Below are 9,036 nucleotides of genomic sequence, written 5' to 3'. Positions count from 1 at the left end.
GTTCTCCAAGTTCGCATACAACTCTGTTCAGGGTCTGCTTGAGTGCAACTAGTTGTAGCACTGAGTCTCCAGCAGCAGTGAGTGTTCAAGCTCCAGCTGTTAGCACAAAATTTTTGTATTCGATGCTACTTTTTATTAGCTTAAACATTCACATATAGCCTTTTTCTGCTGGTACCAGCCTTTCCATGGCATGAGTTTACAATGCAATGCACTAGAGAAAACAGCTAGGAACAAAACTTTTCTATTCACTTTAATACCAGTTTTGTTATTGATAAGCTTCTCAACCTGTTACTCACCAAAACAAAATAGTACAGGGGTACATGCAGCTATTCTCTAGGGAAAGGAGGAGAAAAAGAGTAAAACTTATTATTTGCTTATAGCACTTCTACAAAGTCTGCAGATGCTCCACTGGAAAACCTCTAGGTGGGCAATATGCTGCCTTCTGGGATACTGGTCACTCAGAATGAGGATCTGCTGGAGTGCACCATTGCTCCTATCTAGCTCGCAGACCCCCTCTCCCTGGTGAGTAGACCAGGGTCTCATTCCAGAGCACTACACACACGGCTTGTGTAAAACCAAACCCACCTGAGCCTGGAAATATATGCAAACTCTCCCCTTCAGGGGTAAAATGTCCCAGTATGTCCTTCTGCCTTCCAGTTAAGGGGTCTCTACAGCCAAAGGAATTGTAACATGACACAGTGCAGAAAAGAAAGATAGCTTCAAGCATGTGACCTATACAGGCTTGGAGCAGCTAGGGCAGAATATATTTTTACTTATGGTAAATCATAGTGAATTTGCAAGTATCTGTTCTTATGGATTTATTAATTCTCAGTAGTGCTTACATTGTGGGGAAGGAGGTACAATATCTCTTCGGAAACTTCTAAAGAGAAATCAAAAGCAATGTTTCCCAACCTCCAGTCCAGGGACCATTAGTCACCCATGCAGTATTAGATGCATGGTAGGCAAGATGATTGTAAAAATGTTTTTTTACAGACAGCAGACACACATTCTCATATGTGCAAGCAAGCAAGCAAGCAAGCTAAAGAAAGGGGGGGGGGATAAATGTAATAAATGAATAGTTTAAGTTTAGTCTGATTTTTAGGATTTTCTTTTTTAAAAAATACAGAAAATTGTTTGTTGCTTATTTCAAGAAAGGTAGATGCTGATTTAATTTAAGAAATGTTGAGAAGTTCTGGTCTAGAAAGTCCAGTCTAGAAGGTGATTCAAAGCCTTATTCTATCCAAACTCTGGGCAAGTGAGTAGGGCTGCATGCGCAGCATCTACAACAGGTGCATCATTTAGACACAGGACTCCTATAGCACCTGCATTTAAGAGAAGACAGAGTAGCCAAAATCCTGGGCTGTGAGACCCTAGCTCCCAACTCAGTCCCTAGCTCAGTCAATAACAAAAAGTTAGCAAATGCCTACACATATGGAGATGGTCTGAATAAAGTTCTTAGGCGCTGATATAGTGTCAGACTATAAAATGTTTAGACTGTTTATGTTCATAAAATGTATTGACTGTTTATGTTCATATGTTTTAATATGTAAAATGAGTGTGCTTGATGTTGCAGGCTGATGAGCAAGATATGGATAAACTCTTGAAAAAATAAAAAGGAATATATGTAGTATTATAAAAACAGAAAAGAAAGTACAATGGATGGCTAACAGCTGTAGAAATCAGTTAGATGAAAACTTTAAATGAACCATGTTCTTTTACCCATTCAGCTTAAATGATATTTTCAGTCCTATACAAGGCAGAGAAGAAGGCATAATCTTTGTCCTAAGGACCTTGCAATGTAACTGGATGGACAAACAGAAGTGTGATGGCAAATCTACTGGAAAAGATGAATCTTAGAGGGTTTTGAATTCCTTTGGCTTCCTTCAGTAATTTACTAGATCAGGGCCCTGCACTTTGGGGATGAACATTTTGAAGAAGAACTTGACAGAAAACAGTTTTTAGTAGAATCCTTTCTTGAGTGGTGCTATCATTTCAACAGAAAAAAAAAGAAAAGAAAGAAAAATTGTATTTTGCCTGGGCAGTAGCCCAGGAATATGTAGAGAAGGACTCTCATACCAGAAAACATTTCAGACTCAGTCCCTAAATTTCAGTAAATAATATCTGGGTCCTTATTTTACTCAGTTGTAAAATAGGCTTAATTATTAGGTATAACAAAAGATCCTTCATTATCTGCCAAAAAGCACTTAGATATTGCATGCTATGAAAAGGGTATGTGGAGAATTATTGGGATGACCAATTTTATTACTGTGCATTTTTGGCGTTTTGTGCAGGCTTGAACCATTGGCAGAAGCTGGAGTAAGAAATTTTCACTAATCCAGTCCAGGGAATGAATGTTCATTTCCCAAGAGCCTGAGGACCACACATACTGTCTATCATAAAGGATTAGCGATTTTCCAGACTTTTCTTCTCAGTTGTCTCCTTCTCTTCGACACCTACTGTAACAATGCTCTTCTTAGGGACAGGCTTCTGCCTTGAGGGTGAACATGATGGTGAGACACTGATTTCCCATATGTATATGTGGGAGTATTTCTGATTCTTATTTTGTTCTCCATCCACAGGGAACCTCACTGGACTAATTAAGCAGAACAAAGTCCTCAGAATTGGTACTATCAACATTTTCATGAAGTTCATTACAATAGCAATCGTTAATGTAATATTTTATTACCACAGGAGTGCTTCTGTTTTAGACTCCCTTCCTGTGTGCTGCATAAGGTCACAAATCTAGGCCATCACAACAGCCCCTTCCAGCCTCAAGATCTACAAATGTCAATTAGATGTCCTAAAACCTATCAGGTTTTTTTGAGAAGATTTTGTTAGATTTTAGCAATTACTCAGAAATGCATAGGACTTCTTGTTCACTCTCTGAACAAATCAAGATATATTGGTCTGTCAGAAGCAAAATCTTATGTGGCAGCATAAGCCAAACACCTTTAATTTAGGGTGGAATTTGAATTTAATGCTCTTTTTTTTTTATGATAGTTTGCCATTCTCTTTATTCAGAGGCCATGAAAAAACATACACAAACCTTTTGAAAAATTATCATCTACTAATATCTCAAATCAAAAATGTCACCATAGTACATTCTGGGAATTATGCCAACTAAGAGAACCTTTATTTAATACATCATTTTATTGCTCTGCTGTTTACCATTCTATGCTAAAACTGCCACTTAAGACTTTAAAATTGTTGTTGAAAATGATGTTTATTGTACGTATGTATTTCTGTTACTCTTAGGTACCGCTAGCAAGTTTATTGTACGTATTTGTTTCTGTTACTCTTAGGTACCGCTAGCAAGCTAGCTCACTAAGGCGAGCCTTACTGTTCTGGAAGTCATCGCTGAGTCAGTCCAAGTCTCCACGCTTTATCTGGCTTCCTCTGCGGTCATTAGCTAAGAGAAGGAGGACTTTTAACTCTGACCCTTTACTTACAGTTACTTCAGGCCTATTTTTGGTGCTGTCATCCTTGGCAAGCAATCTTTTCTTGACACCTGAGTAGTCTTATCCATATACAAGGGAGTCCCATAGATTTATTTGAATGAATTTTTCAAATCAGCAGTCAGATATGAGGTATGAGTTGTGACCATTTTCATTTTTGAATGAAAGTGTGGTCCAGTCCAAAGGATTTCACTTTAAACTAAGAGCTGCAGATGCCCTCTTTAGGAATCCATCCTTACTACAGCTATTTATTGAGATGGACTGTAAGGGAAGGATTCACCTGTCCCAGTGGAGATGTCTACAAGGCAGATACTATCATTCAAGCTAGTCTTCTAGACTCCCTTAATAGTCAGTGTCAAGGGACTGGCACTTGCAAGGAATGATTCATTTCAGCCTAACATAGGTGATTAAAGCATGTCAGGTGTCAGTGCTTGTTGTGCCCAAGAAGCACTTGTTTCTCTGCACCACAAAGCAAAAGGGAATTGCAGTAGATGTTTGTATTGCAGAATCCTAAATTAGGATTAGAAGGATCCCCATGTAGAGATACAGCTCGTGCAAGACATTTACCTTTTCCTTTTTGGGGTGGGGGCAAGTCCTCGTTTACCTACCCCTCCTCTTTACCATAGTTACACGATATAGCATGCTTGTGCACTGCTACTTGACAGAGTTTTCCATTTTTGTAAAATATGTTTGAACCAAACTCTAGGGAGAAGGTTTAGATTTGTGATCTATTCAAAATTGATTCAAACAAGGGACTCACAAACTAATAAAGATATTTGGTCCAGAAACTGTATGAGGTTTTCCATAATTAATCTATAAGGTTGCATCTGAGTTACTAAGAATAAAGCCTGCCTACTTTGAACAGGAGGGAAATCAAGAACCTGGAATTTAGAGAAGTGTATTTTGGACAAGAGAATATAAGCAGTATTGTATCAAACATATTTAGAGTTGTATCTAAAATGAAATTCTAGCTTCTTGCTCACCTCTAATAGCTGTTCATGTCTGGACTCTTCTAAAATGCTGGATTTCAGATATTCATAGATTAAAAGACATCATAACTTCAGAAAGACCCGGCTTGACTTCTTGCTTGTCTGACTTCTTTAATTTCACAGACTGTGGTCTTAATTCTTGCATGAACAAGACTATCTCCTTTAGAAAAAAAAAAACTTCCTATATATTTTGAGTTATCCTCAGTCTGTTTCAGTAAGTATTTTATATTTTCTGCCAAATAATGTCATTAAATGATATTGATGTAATCCCCTTCCAAACCTTATTTTTTATTGATAGTTCCCCATTTTAAGTCACAGCTTCAGATCTATCAGGTATATTATGTCCAGTATTTAGTAATTTTTAATGATTTTGTACAATTTCAACTTTTTATTCAGTCTGTTGAGCAGGTATAGGTTAAATTCCTAAAAGAAATTAAAATTCTCCTAACTTTGCTGTCTCAATCAACCAAGGTTATCCTCTCAAAAGAAAAAAAAAAAAGCACTAATTTAGGTTGACTGTTTTCTGTTTCTTCCTGGGTTTCTTAGGTACAGCATAGATGCTTCTTGGGAGCAGCAGTCACTAGCTATTGACATAATGAAGAAAAGTCCGGAGACTGGCTTCCATAAATGTCTGATGTATGCTTGAAAACCAGAAAACTGGCCTTTGTCTCTGCTGTCTTATTTTTCCCTAATCATGCAAATGTTGAAATGTCTGTAGTGAACTCAAGGTCACTCAAGGAACCTGTGATCTACACTGACCTCAGAACCCCTCTTGGTAAAATGTACTTCAAGGATTACTTGTTGCCAGGAAGCCCACATGAAAGTATTGGCTGACCGAGACCAGAACCAGATTTGGATATCATTTAATGGATTTGTCATACGTCAGGTTTATGAACTACTTCATCACCAGTGCCTCCATCCTCCAATCATTTCCTTCAAGCTCCTGGCTACCTTCTATGATTCCGCCTTCCTGTTACTGCTGCAGTCATCTCTTCATTGCTGAAGGGCAGTTTTCTCCTTTTCTTCTCCATGTCGCCTGCTCTTTCTCGTGCCCTGACCTCACATGGTGTTTGAAACCCTAGCATAGATTCTCAGAACTAGACTACCAGCAGTAAATACAAGTAAATACAAAAAGATACAAGATGATAATAAAAATAAACAAAAATATGGAAGAAAAAATCCCTCCTGTCCAATTTTCTCCCATTAGTCTAGAATTGCAGGAGTCTGAATAAATGCAATTGCTACCATTAAATTCACTACTGTCAAAGAGAACCTAAAAGAAAACCAGATATTGCCAGGAGATGGTTTGGAGGCTAGTCATAGAAAGCAACGGGTGGGAAAAGGGAAGCACTTTCATGGCAGGAAAGTTTGGTTCAGTAGCATTAAAGCTTAGCAGATCAGAAAGAAACCCATCTACAAGCTGTACCATATATTACATGCTGATCCTAGACCATCCTAGAAGACTTCCCCTTCCCCTATTGCATGTTCTCAAAAAATGAGGAAACTAAGACAGGAAAATATGTTCAGAAGCTATTATTTTTGCTTAAATCTGTATAAATCAAATGTCTTTGAAGCTGCCAATGCATGAGACATTCAAACAGTAAAATGAGTATATTAAAGTCCCGCATAGAACAGAACACAATAACCACAAAAACTGTATTCCGTAAAAGACACTCTTTCCTTTCAACATCACTTCTTCTTATTTTCTACTTTAAGGTGTAGTATTCATTATTGAAAAAATCCTGGCAGTTAATTTTAATATATATGTGCATTTTCTAGAATTACAACTTCTTGTTTTCCAGTCACAAAATTCCACCATTGCATTGTAGAGTTACACTGTGAGTTGAGTTATACTAACCTTAATCAAGTTAGTAATTTTCTCCATAAAGTTTTTCTCCACAGACTTCTGGGGAAGATTTAATCTATTCCCAGCCTAAATATAACTGTTGCTTAGGGCTTGCTTGGAAGAGTCATCGTTAAAGTAAACAAAATATGCAGAGAAAAAAAACAAGTAGGTGCAATAAACTGAAGGAGAAAAGAGAAGATAAGAATACAACACTCTAGGATTATTCAAAAGCAGAATTAAGAGAAAATGAAATAGCCAATGATTTTCCATTATTGCTTCCCATCCTCTCATCTCCTTTTAAAACCTAGGAATATAACAATACATCTCCTTCTCCCAAGCTGGAAGAAAATCAGGCCTCTCGTTTCTTTTTCCATGTGAAAGTGCTTAAGAACTGAGAGGAGATAAGAAGAAGGACAATGAAGTGACTCAAAACATTTACATCTTTTGTTATAAGAATAGAAGAAAGCAACAGCATAACTGTGCATTTCTAAAATATGGATTAAACATTTTTTTGTTTTTTTTTTTACCATACTTCTGGAGCTCTACATGAAATTCTTGGGGCCTGATTCTGCAGTTCTTGGGGGACTCAAAACTCAGAGACATTTCAGTTGATAAAACCCTGCAGATCCAAGTCTTATATGTCACTGCATGTTGTTTTAATGTTCCCTGCTGGGATTTCTTCTTCATTATCATTGCATATGTATACATTACAAAAAGTAGAAAAAAAAATTGTTAGTTTTGGCATCACTGGAAAGAATTTTATTATGGTCGCATGGTTTGCATAAAACCTTCCAAAAGCTGCAGGGAAGCTTGCTAAAGAAAATACCTCAGCTGAGACAATTAGCATGGGTCCAGTGCAAAGCCCATGGACATCTACAGAAAGACTGCTACTGACTGCAGTTACAGAAAGTTTTGAATCAGAGTGGAGATGAATTAGTCTGTGTTTTTCCTGGTCCATTTCTCATACCCAAGCAGAGTGTCCAACTGTCAGCTGTGGAAATGGAAAGTTTTTGATTTGCTGTGGTGTTATTTAACAACTTTGTGTCCTCAACAAAGTGTCCTTGACACAGTCCTTGCCAAAAATCAGAGGCATGTTAGCAGAGTTAGCAGAGTTCAGAAGAAAGACACTTGTAAGCCAAGCGAATGTGGTCTGAAAGCATGACTCACATGTGAAATTGCCATTTCCATGTCCCACAGCATTGCATGGGATGACTACTATGTACGTGACTCAGGCTTTTTTTAACCAGGGCTGGAAAAGCTGAGAACAAACTGTCTACCAAAGAGTTTCTGCAGTTCCTGCATTTTATCAGCCACGGTGTGGAAGTCTCTTTCTTTATAAAATGAACATCTGAGTTGGCTTTTTAGATAGAGAAAAACCTCAAAGCCCTTATCAAGGTAGTGAAAACATTCTTTTTCAAGCAGTTTACCATCTCCCATCTGGGAAGTCAGTGGCCTTTTTGAGACAAACTCTCATCTTCCTCATCTACTAACAGATGATCAACCCAGAAGGAAAAAATTTTCTATGGAAACTCTTGTACAGTTGAGAAAAGATAGTTATAATTAAAATACAGCCCTTACTAATGAAAGCATTGCTCTTATATATGACAGTAAAGAAAAACTAAAAATGAGCGCTTTTGTCAGAAATTATTGAAGCATCTAATACTCCTGAAAAGAAATCCACTACACCATTAAAGAGACTAAATAACATTTCAAAGTATTTTAATTAGATTTTTCATTTAACCTCTTCTGTGACCAGTTCTTTGTAAATCCCTTTTATTTCCTGCTACCATGCTGTGATATTGCTTTCTTATGAATGAAAGACTAAGTAAACCAGCTGTGCTGAATATGTGAGTGATTAGGGAATAGTTTATTATAAATTACAGATTAGTTGAAGGAAAGTGTTCTATACCTGTTTCTAGTATTTGAAACAGGTATTTGAAAACTCTCTTTCTACCAGGTTCTGCAACTTCACTAATTTTCAGCCTATAAAAAAATCTATTGCTGACACTAAGATGAAGTACATATAAAATGTTCCCTTTTATAACCTTTGTTCATGGATTACTTCTTGATTTTAAAAGTCTCCTTTAACAAAGTTTCAGTGTTTATTATTGAATTTTGGTCTGTATCTGTTTAGTCAAGAAATACATAGACATCTCTAGAAATACCTACACTAATACAGACATAAAGGCCCGTATTGGAGAGCTGCTTAGTTTCTTGCTCGGTGTCCTGGTGCCGTATTCATGTGAAATCCAGATGTGCAAAATTTCCTGTTTTCTTCTCTAGGCTCTCATATCCATTCAAAGCAAGCCCCCCACAACCTGCAGCTGTGCCAGTTCAGACAATCAGGGAACTATGATCCTGTGCACACCCAGATGCAATATAGCTGAAAAAATATGCATGATATATGCAGTGTAAAATTTTCAGTCATGCTGCTTACTCTTGTTAACTCCCCTAAATTTATTTCTCTCTTCCTTTATTTATTAGAAGAATCACTTAAATTTATTGATTCTCATTCAACATCAGCTCAAAACTCTTTGACTTTGGATGTCAGCTCAGCATTAAGTTTAAATGAATGACTTTTCAGCAAAAAATAAATTGCCTTAGCCCATGCTCTCCTCAGCATCTTTTATAAATACAGGAAAAGATTTGCAGTGTACCCAATGTCTAGTAGAGAAGAATTATCAAAATGGAAGATCCCTTACAGCAATCACTCCACCAGCAGCTCCTTCTTAAAGACCTTCAGTTT

This window comes from Apteryx mantelli, chromosome 2 (genome assembly GCF_036417845.1).
Source record: "Apteryx mantelli isolate bAptMan1 chromosome 2, bAptMan1.hap1, whole genome shotgun sequence".
Classification (NCBI taxonomy): Eukaryota; Metazoa; Chordata; class Aves; order Apterygiformes; family Apterygidae; genus Apteryx; species Apteryx mantelli.
Note: the sequence above shows the minus strand (reverse complement) of the source record.